Source organism: Neovison vison, chromosome 1 (genome assembly GCF_020171115.1).
Source record: "Neovison vison isolate M4711 chromosome 1, ASM_NN_V1, whole genome shotgun sequence".
NCBI lineage: Eukaryota > Metazoa > Chordata > Mammalia > Carnivora > Mustelidae > Neogale > Neogale vison.
In genome coordinates, this window is record NC_058091.1 from 270983648 (window position 1) to 270993324 (window position 9677).

At 44.6% G+C, this 9677-nt stretch overlaps 1 pseudogene; it reads left to right on the forward strand.

The window, feature by feature from the left end:
• The first annotated feature begins 211 nt into the window (after positions 1 to 211).
• On the forward strand, positions 212 to 6911 carry LOC122892911 (annotated as a pseudogene).
• Positions 6912 to 9677: the final 2766 nt, after the last annotated feature.

The following is a 9677-nucleotide window of genomic DNA, read 5'->3' on the forward strand; positions in this document are numbered from 1 at the left end:
AAATGTGGTATATACATAAAACAGAATTATTCAGCCTTAGAGAAAAAGTTGAAACACATGTTATAGCATGGATGAACCTTGAAGACAGTCACAGAGTGAAATAAGCCAGTCCCAAAAGGACAAATATTGTATGATTATCTGAGGTTCCTAGAGCAGTCGAATTCATAGACGGAGAGGAATGGTGGCAGCCAAGAGTTGCGGGGAGGGGAGCATGGAGTTTGTGTGTAATGGACAGTCTCTGGTGGGGAAGATGAAAAAGTTCAGGAGACAGACGATGGTGATGGTGATGGATGGCACAACGGGAACGAATGCCACCGAAGTGTACATTTGAAAATGGTTGGAATGGTGAATTTCGTTACATATATTTTGCCACAATAAAGATAAACAATATTTTAACCCTCAGATAAAGTTGTCCTTGGATAGTTACCAACTGAGCATACAGCACACCCATTCATCCAGTTGCTCAAGCCAGAGAAGCGAGAACCGACCCTGGTACCTCTCCACGTCCTGGCCACCCCCAGCAGAGTCTACGGCCTAAATGAAAGCTCCATCAGTCTACTTGCTGCCATGTCCTGCCACCTCCTTGAGTGACTGTCCTCTCTTACTTGGATTCTCTAATGACCTCCTACCTGGTCTCCGGGATCAGCCCAGGCTCCGCCCCCTCCAGGCCGCTCTCCACCCGCAAGGAGGCTGAGCTTTTACAGACAGAAACCAGGTGCTGTCGCTGCTCACCTCCAAAGCTTCCTCTGCCACTGAGAACCAAGTCGGGGCTCCTCCCCAAGCCTACCAAAGCCCTGAAGCCAGGGGACCCCACTCCCAGGGTCTCCTTGTATCACCATCTCCCTCGCTCAGTACTTCTGGGCTTCTCTGTACACAACACACCTCCACTAGTTCCTCAAACTCAGGAGGGTCCATCGTCACACAGGGCTTGGCCCATGGCACCCCTTTGCCAGGAATGTTCTTCCCTCTGTTGTTTGGTCAAACACTCCTGGGACCTCAGGCCTCATTACAAGTGGCATTCCCTCAAGGGTCCTTTGCAGACTTCGCATTGCAAAGAGCCCCCTGGTCTCCTCTCATGCACTTTCTTCTTTGTCCCCAGGGCCCTTTTTACACTTCTGAATGTGTATCATGCTCCCCCCTGGGGACAGTGAGATCCCTGAGGGCGGCACCCATGTGTGTCTTGATCCGTATTCCCAGCCACTCAGTATGATATCTGGCACACAATAGGTGCTCATTTGTCAGGTGAATGAATAAGTAAAGGAATGCAGGTTCTTTCAGGTCACACCAACAATGAGAAGCAGAAAGCCTGCCTCCAACCCAGACAGCCTCCACCTTTGACTTTCCTGGAGAGCTGGGCAGGCCTGGGCACCTGATCTGAAGCCCACCTCGCCTGATGCCAACACACATACTCACTTGCAACCACTTAGTGATGAACAGATGCACCCAAAGGCCCTCTGGCGAAAGGGTCTGGCTTTTCCCCGAGAAGGGAATAAGAGTAACGCTTGCCATGTGTCGAAGACGAGGTAGCTGCTTGAGTTGTTTCTCACAATGACATAAATTCGTTGACAAGTGCCACAAAGCTGTTCCTGTTCCTTGGTTTTCCACGGCATGCTGCCTGCTGTATTAGTGAACAAATGCCTTGAAACAACATGACATCGGTGATGTAGATGGAATGTGAAATTGGGTCGGCCCCGTTGTCAAGCCCCCCAGGGCAGTCCCAAACCCTTTCCTCGGGGTGGCAGTGAGAAAGTCTCGGCTCCCTTGAGGGCTTTCCCCCTTTGGCAAGCCGTCTTCCCCTAGGTAACACTCCACCAAACAGTAGCTTGGATAATGACCAATGCTACAGTGATTATTATTGTTATCATGGACTCTATTTTATTCTCATTTAATTAGTAATTATTTTAAGATTACATGGCTGAAGAGCTGCTACAATGAGTGTTTCCTGGCGGTCAAGGGCTAATTCTCCATCAAGGCAGAAATATGGGCTATTTTGAGTTCAGGCATTGGAAGCTGTAGTGATGAACAGTTCTCGGTGCCATATGGCGCAGTCTAAACCCAGTGTCTCTCCACAACAATAGTTTCACTTCTATTACCATTAAGGAGAAATATGTAAAAAAACTGTTTTTCCTCCAAACAGAGCTCCCTTGCTGGCCGGCCCTGGAGTATCCAGGAGAAGGAAATGCAGCAATCCTGCCACATGTATCAGGGCTAGCCCCTCTTGGTGGATCCCCTGGGGTGGGGGGCAGGTTTCCAGCTAATGTTTAATTGACTATAAAACACACACGTCTTCTGTTGGAGTCAACGCCTAACGAATCAGGGAACCAACCTACAGTGACATTTGAAAGCCACGTAGCTACATGGTGGGTGCACACAAAGCGGGCTAGCTTGCCCTGTTTTTGCATTTCAAACATTTAGCCCTATTTTCATAAGTAAATATGCTGTCTTCAAATCACTGAATCCAGGATGAAAATAAGATGAGCCTGGAACCATCTTTTTGTGTCATGAAGTACGGAAGTGCCCAAACAGTGACAAAGAAATGTCAAGAGGACACGAGAACCAATGTGAAGCAGCTTCCACTGCCTGAGTCTGAGAAGTTGTGAGCATCTAAATAAATAATGATTGTAACAGATTAGAACCCCTTGGATAGAATAGTACCCATAAATCCAGACTGATAGAAATTGAAGCATAAATAAATGAGAAGAGAAAGCTCTCTTCTTTACAGCAGAAAGTTATGTAGTTAAATGCAGGAGAAGTGAAGACGGTATTAGAAAATCACCACTTGGAAACCATCGTAGTAATCATCTATTGATCAAGAAACATCAATGGGTGCCAAACCCCAGTGGAGGACAGGCTTATGCCTAAAGAGATATTTACATAGTTTCAAAGTATCTCCTCACCAGTTACTTATGAATCACAAAAGGACTTTACAGTGAGACACCTGGCCAGCCCCAGCATCATGAGTGATCGAAGTAAAAACCACCAGCAACCAAAGAGACGTCGTATGCCACGCCACGGGGCGAGATACAACAAAACACAGTATCTGTGACCTTCCAGCCCACACCATCGCCTGAGTCTAACTAAACTGAGGGAGAGTCTACAAGATGACTGGCCTACAGTCTTCAACCCTGTCCATGTCATGAGACAGAATTACCAGATGATCCAGCAATTTCATTTCTGAGTAATTACTCAGAAGAAGTGCAAGCAGGGGGAGCCTAGGTGGCCCAATCTGTTAAGCATCGGCCTTTGGCTCAGGTCTGATCTCCAGGTCCTGGGATCGAGCCCTGTGTCGGGCTCCCTGCTCAGCGGGGAACTTGCTTCTCCCTCTGTCTGCTGCTCCCCCTGCTTGTGCTCTCTCTCTCTCTCTCCCTGACAAATAAATAAATTAAATCTTTAAAAAAAAAATTAGACAAAGTGCAAGCAGGAACTCAAACAGGTATTTGTACGCCTGTGTTCACAGCAGCAATAGCCACAAGAGCCAATCAGTGGAAGCAATCCAAGCGCCCACCACTGGGTGAGCGGATAAACAAAATGTGATATATACACACAACGGGATAGTGCTCAGCCTTAAAAAGGAAAGAAATTCTGACACCTGCTAGAGCATGGATGAATTTTGAATTAATTGAACTTAATTAAATAAGCCGATCGTCAAAAAAGACGAATACTGTATGATTCCACTTGCATGAGCTACCTAGAATGGCTCAATTCATAGACAGAGAGTAGAAGGGTTGTTTCCAGAGCCTGGAGGTTGGAGAACTGAGGACTTCACGTTTAATGGGAGCGGAGTTTCAGGTGGGGGAAGATGGAAAGTTGTGGAAATGGAAGGTGTTGGTTTCACAACAATGTAAACACAGCTAATGCTGCAGAACCATACACTTAAAAATTGTTAAACTGGTAAGTTTTGGGGCGCCAAGGCGGCTCAGTGGGTTAAAGCCTCTGCCTTCAGCTTAGGTCATGATCCCAGGGTCCTGGGATGGAGCCCCGCATCAGGCTCTCTGCTCAGCAGGGAGCCTGCCTCCCCCACTCTCTCTGCCGGCTGCTCTGCCTACTTGTGATCTCTATCTGATAAATAACAAAATCTTAAAAAAAAAAAAGTGTTAAGTTTCATATCATATCTATTTTACCAGAATTAAATTAAAAAAAAAAAAAAAGAATTGGAGTCAAAGCTTTTTGAGGGTGATGGGTAAGTTGGTGGTACTGACAGTAATATTGGTTTCGCAGGTGTATACTTGCCTCCAAACACATCAAGTTGTATACACTAAATAGTTACAGCTTTTTGTATGTCAATCATAGCTCAGTAAAGCAGTTTTTTAAAAATGTGGGTTCAGGGACGCCTGGGTGGCTCAGTTGGTTAAGCGGCTGCCTTCGGCTCAGGTCATGATCCCAGCGTCCTGGGATCGAGTCCCACATCGGGCTCCTTGCTCGGCTGTTAGCCTGCTTCTCCCTCTGCCTCTGCCTGCCATTCTGTCTGCCTGTGCTCGCTCTCCCTCTCTCTCTCTGACAAATAAATAAAATCTTAAAAAAAAAAAAAATGTGGGTTCAAATTCTGACACTGCCACTTACTATGTGATTGTAGGCCAAGTATTTACTGTCTTTGAACCTCAGGTTTCTCCTTTATAAAATAGAGACAGGATAGGATGAGCATGAAGCTAATACCTTTAGCACAGTGCCTGGTACACAGCAGGCATTTGATAATATTAGTAAGTCTATAAGTGTCCAGAGATGCCAGATAATATGCCATCCGTGTTTAAGAGAACTAAAGCTAGTTTGGTGTGGTTGGAGGATGTGGTGACCTGGGGAGATGCTAGAATGAAAAGTGGTCTTTTGTGCCAAGATGAAGAGTTTGAACTTTGCTCTGAGGCCTGTGAGGGGTCACTGGAGGGTTCTAAACAATGCAGGAGAACATTAGAGAAGGAGATAGGGAGGGAAGGGGGTAAATATCAAGCTCAGTTTTAAGGACATGGACATCTGATCATTTCACTCAGCCTGTGGGTTTTCTCTTCCCAATTAACACCAGTAATTAACATCAGTGGCTTAAGGGAAAAGAAACCATGCCACTTTTAACACTCTCACTTTGCCCCCAACACCTTATCAGAACAGGGAACTCAGATACAAAGGAGGAACTAGCTATGTTATAAAGTCCATTTAGGCTTAAGTATGGACTCCAAAAAGCCTGCTCTCTCCTTATCTCCCCCATTAATCACTGGGTGCAGGGCACGGGGGCTTCCCACTGTGTTCTCCATCTGTTCTCTGCCCCGTGCCAAGCTTTCTTTAAACCCCGAACATCTGTGAAGAGCAGGACTGGGTTAGAAGACAGTTTTGCTCAGGTTACAACCTGCACACGGATGACCCGTGTCACACAGCTCCTCTCATTTCCACATTCTAATGGGTTCATTTCCACCACTATCGCTGAACGTCATTCTAAACAGTTGCTCTCGCTGATTTTTCTCTCCATCCATAAAGTTTAAGTTTTTATGTGAAAACTCAAAGTAATGAAAGTAGCCAAAAGCCCGCAATTCTCCCAGGTGAGCTGTATTGTTGACCTGGTTCTGCCCGGCCCTTTAAATGAGATTTATTTTGGATTTAACTGGGTGTTTTCTTTTTTTTCTAACTACCTAGATAATATATATTCCACCCTGAAAATATCAAAAGTATAGAAAAACACAAAAAGTAAAAATAAAAGTTGCCTATAATCTTATCAACCCAATGTAAAATCTTAAAATCTTGGTAAATATCCTTTTAATTTTTTTCTAGTTTTCTTTCTTTTTTTTTTTTTTTAAAGATTTTATTTATTTATTTGAGAGAGAGAGAGACAGTGAGAGAGAGCATGAGCGAGGAGAAGGTCAGAGAGCGAAGCAGACTCCCCATGGAGCTGGGAGCCCGATGTGGGACTCGATCCCGGGACTCCAGGATCACTCCCTGAGCCGAAGGCAGTCGTCCAACCAACTGCGCCACCCAGGCGTCCCTCTAGTTTTCTTTCTATGCATATATTACTTTTCTTTGTTATGCTAGGCCTGTGTATACACTGAAAAGTTTACGTTTAAAATAATAGCTCTTACCGGGCAGGACAAGGGACGCAGCTGTAAGCTTCCTCCAAAGTTTCCCCAAAACTAGCTTGGCTGAAGGGCTCTGGCAGCAGCCAGATACGGAGGTTGTGCTGATCAGGCAGGGCCTGGACCCTTGGCATCCCGGAGAGCTGCCTGTCTCGGTTATATGGCTCTGGATTAGGATTCTCCCTGGAACACCCCACCATTAGTTTGCATGCAATGTCCAGGAACCTAAAATGCCTATCCATGAGAGCATTCGTAGGTTATAGTGAATGCCGAATCTGGTAGACAAATCACAAGAATCTGTTGCAGAGAGGCACCTGGGTAGCTGAGTTGGTAGGACATATGCCTTCAGCTCAGGTCATGATCTCAGGGTCTTGGGGCTCCTTGCTCAGCGGGGAGTCTGCACCTCCCTCTCCCTCTGCCCCTCCCTCCAGCTTGTGCTCACAAAGATTTAAAAAAAAGTCTCTTGCAGAAGAAGAAGACAGTGATGATAACAATAATGTTGAAGCTATTGCTGAATTTTGATTTGTGCCTGGTGATAAATGAGCATTGGAGGCAATATTCAGGCTTTGCATCCAGCTCCTGAGGATGAAGATGACCATGAAGAGTGTGATACAGAGGCACCTTGAACAAGGGCAGGGAGACATCCCTACATCTTACACCGATGAAGAAGGACTATTCATTTACCAGCAGAAGGTCAAGCCTCGCTGCAGAGATGAGAAGGAATGTTTTCCCAAGCTGTGAGCAGCCAGTATAACATGGGTGGAGTCCGGACAGGAGAGTCAGTAACAGGTTATGAAGATGGGATGGCAGTAGATACTAACAGTTGCTGGCCAGTGTGGGGCTGCGGATGGGGATCACTGAGAATGAGGTATGATGCTGTGGGATTTTACTCACAAATGTAGGAAAGAACTTGGTGCCTCTACCATGGAGTGGATGTTGTTGAAAGTCTGTTTCCTTCTCCAAAACTTACCTGAACCCTTTCATTTTTGAGGCAGACTATATTGAGATGAAAAGTTGTCACGAGCAAAAAAAAAACTATGATCTTTATTAGTAAAGGCAAATTAACTTAGCCAAGAGGGCATCTAAGTTTATCATCTACCCCAAACTTTCTGGGTATAGGTCCCCTCTTGGGGGGTCTACAGTTGCTGCCTTCACTCTACGGATCTTCTGTCCCCAGCAGGCTCACGTGCAGACAATGAGCAGGTGCTTGAAGGGGTAGGTAGACTGGATGGGAAGGAGGGAGGCTGAGTCTAAGATATACACCCCTTTAGAATCTCAGGATCCCCCAACCCGTTAAAAAGACAGACAAGAGATCTCAGAGAAATTCTGGCCTCTTCTCATTCTCCACAGGGGGAAGGGTCTTTTTACTAATTTGGGACCCAGATAAATTCACTTGGGCATCTTTAGGAAGCCTCTTGGGCAACATCCCGGCCACATATACTACCACAAACACAAGTGCTTCTGACCAGTTTTGCCTCCTTCCACCATGTCTCGCCCAGCTGTTTTGTTATAAACCTCTTAGGTTAGAGCCTTCAATGTCTAACCTCTCAGGTTGGTTTCCATACCCACAAGTGACACTGGGATGAAGACCTCAGAATACTTCAGATGATCCCTGTTTGGTCTTTGAAATGGTTTAACAAATAAATCTAGGTTTTCTATAAAAATAAATTAATAAAATAATAGCTTTTATTACATTCCAGAAACTATTCTTGGCACTTCATACAATTTATGTGATTAATAGTATATAGTGAACATATTCTTATGTCATTCAAAATTATTCAAAGACACCGCCCTGTGCAATATCAGCCATGGTATCCAAGACACGAGCTGCTGCCTGCACCAGCTGTGGGACAGGATGGGGTGAGATCTCCCTGGAGCAAGAGGAGCCTCTTCTACGTCACACGTTTGCAGCTAGAAAGAGCCAAAAAAAGTAACACAATCTAGCCAGTTCCCCACCACTGGAATGTCTCAGGTCACTTCCAATTATCACTATTATAAATATCTTTGAGCATAACTGGTTAAATCAAAGAATATGGAATTTCTGAGCTCTTGTTGCTGAACTGTTCTTCTACCAAACGCTACAGAGTGCTCTCTTTTCTCTAACCTCTCAGTACTAGGTGTTTCTGTTCTCTCTAATCCTAGACAACTGAATGCGTGATGAGTACACAATTTTAGTGTGCAACTATTAGATTACTAGAGAGGATGAACATTTTTAAAGGCTTATTAAAAATATATATCCCTTCCCTTAAAAATGGCTTATCTGTATTCCTTGCCTATTCTGCTATTGGTTTTATTGATTTTAAGGGCTTTTTGGATTTCAAGAATGTTAACCTGTTATCTGCCATGTATTTTAAAAATATTTTCCCCAATTCATGTTGTCTTTTGATTTTGCTTTGATACTTCAAAATTTGTATGTCATTTTTAATGTGAGAGTAGTTGAATCTATTGATCTCTTCCTTTATGGCTTCTGCCTTTACTTTGATGTTTAAAAGGATTCCACCATTCTAACTCAGATTGCACCATTTGTTCATTTTTTTTATTAACCATCTCTTATCTGTAACCTAGGTCCTCTTAAACTGGCCTTGGTTTATAAGATTCAGAGTCTGCTAACTTGTGCTAAGCTGTGTGACTGCTTTGGCTAGCGGAGCATCAGATTGGGAGTGGAGAATCACACTAGGTAATGGGAGAAATTAATCTTCAACAGACTTGGCTTCTCCGTGCCTAAATCCTCTGTGTGTAAAATGTAGAAAATTACATTTGGACCCCAATTTTACCTTTTTTTCTATGATAAAATGTGGTACATATACAGCAGGCTGCACAGTGATAACTGATCATAAGACAACCATCCATGTAACTATCGTCTGTATTACTGAGGTAGAGATAGAGATAGAGGGGAGGGGGAAGAGGGGAGGGAGAGACAAGAGATTCCCGCAGCTAGTCTGTTCTCAAGGACACGCTCCCCTTACCTCTGGGCAATCACTATCCTATGTATAATCACTGTGATAAGGTCTTCACTTCCTTGTTGTGTTTTACGTTTTTATTCCCTATGTATTCATCACCTGTATATTAATGGTTTGATCTTTTTCATTCATGTCCATAATCTATTTAGAAGTTATCTTCTTTTAAGATGTGAGAAATCAGAAGTTATTCTTCTTCAGGTGGTTTGATGATGATTGAGGCATGGTGTATGGCACAACCCTTTCTTCCTTTGTCGTCACCACCAGGAGCAGGACATAGAGATGGAATATTCCCATCATCCCGCCAAACTCACTTGAGCCCTTTTGTAGTCAGTCCCGCACTCCCACACCCCGGCCCCTGGCAGCAACGCATCTGTTTGAGGTCCCTACAGTTTTGCCTCTTTCCGATGACCGACCCCATAACAGCGCACAGCAGGGAGTCTTGAGTCTGGCTTCCTTCACTTAGCAGGATGCTTCTCAGGTTTACCGGTGTTGTTGCTTGTATCAGCAATTCACCCTTCTTACTGATGAGCGGTATTCCGTTGTATGGAGGGCCATAATTTACAGGTTCAGTCTTTTACCCCTAAGGACGGTGCTGGCTACAGGGCTTTGGTAGATATCCTTTATCGGACAGAGGAAATTCTAGTTTGCGGAGAGTTTGTGAACATCA